Genomic DNA, 3,587 nt, shown 5'->3' on the forward strand with positions numbered 1-3,587 from the left:
TTGTAGTAGTGACAACCCTTTTCTTTGCACAACATCGTCTATATGTTGAAAAAACGCTGAATGATTCGCTAATGCATTCACTATGCGGAGGAATAACTCTCTTCGTATTCGAAATCATCTTCGAAATATTTCATCGTGATACACTAGGTTTATAGAGAAATAATTATTAACGAACCTCTCATGCCCGACTTCACGATTTCTTTGGATGAACCTTCTTCTTCTGCATGTGTCTCTCCTCTGATATGCTTCCATAAGTTGTTAGTGTTGTTGAAGAACCAATAACATTAGTTCTTCATCCTGATCATAATCTTGCTCATTGATTTCAACATGGACTTCATCTTCGCTTGTCAAGCTGGAACTTGAGCTAGAGTTGCATGTAGAATGAGACATTTTTGGAGGAAACACGTTTAGTATATGTGTTCACTACAACAAAAACTGCAAACGACAACGGATATTATCCGTTGTCGTAGGGTTAAAAAACCGTTGTAACTGAAGGCGTTGTAGAATGTATTTCCCTACGACAACGGTTTTGAATCCGTTGTCTTTGTAGACATTTGACAACGGTTTTTATCCGTTGTTGTTTATATGCTCAAAATTTGTTTACGAAGGATACGACAATTTTAAAACCGTTGTAGTAGATAATTTCAACAACAGAAATAAACTGTTGTCGTAGATAATATTTACTCGTTTTGCTTTTTTTACAACAGTTATAAACTATTGTGGTATATAATTTTAATATATTTTACAACAGATAAAACCGTTGTCTTTTATCACTTTTTATAAAAAAATTCCGTTGTGGTTTACATAGTTTTTACAACATTTTTAATTGTTGTCTTTAATGTTCATTAATATCAAACAACCAATCTTATTTTTATATAAGCAAACCACCAATACAAAACTAAATATTTACTACATTAAATCCAAAATAAACATTCATATATAATTCATCTTGTAGCCACACATATACAAGATGAGTAGTATCAAACCATGCATAAATCACATGTTTTCCAGTACTGCTCTCCATATAACTTTTACACAATAGCAAGGCAATTTACAACCTAACAAAGCTCACTCCTTGTATCAAAAGTCTCAAGCTACACCAATTGACTGAGTTACGTACCTGCAACAGAAAAATTAAACAAAACTTATCAATTCCAGATTTAGATTTATTCATATAAATCTACATAAAAAACAAGCAATATAACCAACTTATGGTCTAAGAAATAAAACTTATGCAATACAAACTTATGCAATACAAGCAATTCCAGGATTTCGCATAGCTCTAATATAAAACAATTCCATGACAACGGGCAATACCAGAATTCTAGAATTCTGATTTAGATTTATTCATATAAATCTACATAAAATACAAGCAATATAACCAACTTATAGTCTCAGAATTTAACTTATGCAATACAAACTTATGCAATACAAGTAATTCCAGGATTTCACATAGCTCTAATATAAAGCAATTCAATGACAACGGTCAATACTAGAATTCCAGAATTTTGATTTAGATTTATTCATATAAATCCACATAAAATACAAGCAATATAACCAACTTATAGTCTCAGAATTTAACTTATGAAATACAAACTTATGCAATACAAGCAATTCCATGATTTCGCATAGGTCTAATATAAAGCAATTCCAGGACAACACTCATTTCCAGAATTCTAGAATTAGATTTATTCATATAAATCTACATAAAATACAAGCAATGTAACCAACTTATAGTCTTAGAATGTAACTTATGCAATACAAACTAATGCAATACAAACTAATACAATACAAGCAATTTAACCAACTTAGAGTTGTCTTGGTAACTTCCATTGGAAAACTTATGCACATAGATTTAAATTCACAGAATAAGTTTACTCTGCCTATGCCTGTCTATTAGATCAATGAATGTGATTGACCTTGCCATTGAGTTTCTAAATAATCAGTCAAAAATATTCTTAAAAGATACTCGTGGCAATAAGAAATTAACTAAACCTTCGGAAAATGCATCTAAACATTGATTTAGGATGCGGACTTATTGAGTTATAGGCAGGATTGACAAAATGACAAGAACTTGTCTAGACAAATGTTGAAAACAGACAAAGAATTTGATATATGCTTTGTTCTTGGAAAAATGTCTTTATATTCAAAACATGCTTATAATTCCAGTCAAAATGCTATAAACTCCATCTACTAACTCAGCCGAATTTAATCACTAAACGACGAGCTTATTTCCCGGAGGCAAAGTTTAATAGACAAAACAAAAACAAAATTATAAGGACACCATGACAATACCTATAACTAATTCACAAAATGTTCAATCAGCAAGATAACACATGGATGTATATTAGGTATTGATATATCAAAGCAAAAGATGATAACAAAGAGAGGTAATAATATTAAGTATCCACAATTAAATATATATATACCGATGGATATCCTTTACGAAACAGCCGATGAGGGTATACGTTCAAGCAACAGACTGCGTAGATGCTCACCCGCTATTTCAATATGCAATCTGAGTTATTGATGCTCACCCGCTATTTCAAGCAACAAAATATGTAGATCTTCATGCCTAATAGAGCACGAATGGTACTGCAAAGCATGTAAACAAAATCAGCTACTAATGCATTGTGTGCAGTAAGAAGAGGCATTCACCATTTGTTGCAGTCCCGATAACTTGCATAGTGATGTTAGTATCTAAATTAACTTTCTACCTACTCCTGCCTTGATGATTCTTCTAGGTGATACAACTAAAGGAATGGAACATATCAATTCCTAGAAACTTTTGCCAACAAAATACTGGAAATTGGCTTGTACACTTTTTGTTAACTCTAGAATATTCCAACTCCTAGCCAAAGGTTAACCAAACTGCACACCAGACTAGCTCTAAGTTTAAGTATACCAAATAGCTTCCATGATTAAGAAGCTGATAAGTCCTTCTATCTTGTTGCATATTGACTAATAAAACTAATGTTGGCTCACCTCCCACTCCCAGCACTAAAAAATGCCTTATAGCTTACTTCTATAGTGAGTGGGGAGGCAGTCATTCCTGCATTGCTATGTCTTGAGCAAATTGATGACAACTAGCAAATTAGCACTTACCATCTTTCTATACCATGTATCACTTTCAGTGCAATATTAGTAGTATAAGCACAGTGAGAACTTCGGACCTTCATGAAGAGACAAGAAGAAAAATCATAAACAAAAATATAACCGAAAATGGCTATTATAAATAGACCTTTTGTAGAGATTCCTTTCATTAAACATCCTGCATCAGATTTCTCTTGGTCAATTGCCACATAGACTGATTTCACCATATCAGTATCCATTGGCTCTAGGGGATGACTTGCTCCATTGAAAGAACTTCTTCCTCCTTCAAAGGAGTCAACACTCCTGAAGCTATCAACCTCAGGGGTTGATTCATTTTGATCAACCAATGTGCCTTGTATTTCAGATTCCTTTATACAAGTGCATCAGCATTTTGAGATCCCCAAACAACATCCGCACATTGTTCATTCCTTGAGCTACTTGCGTGCACACTTGAAACCTTATGAAGAGAAGAACTTTGAGTGGATAGCATCTTG

Source organism: Zingiber officinale, chromosome 7A (genome assembly GCF_018446385.1).
Source record: "Zingiber officinale cultivar Zhangliang chromosome 7A, Zo_v1.1, whole genome shotgun sequence".
Classification (NCBI taxonomy): Eukaryota; Viridiplantae; Streptophyta; class Magnoliopsida; order Zingiberales; family Zingiberaceae; genus Zingiber; species Zingiber officinale.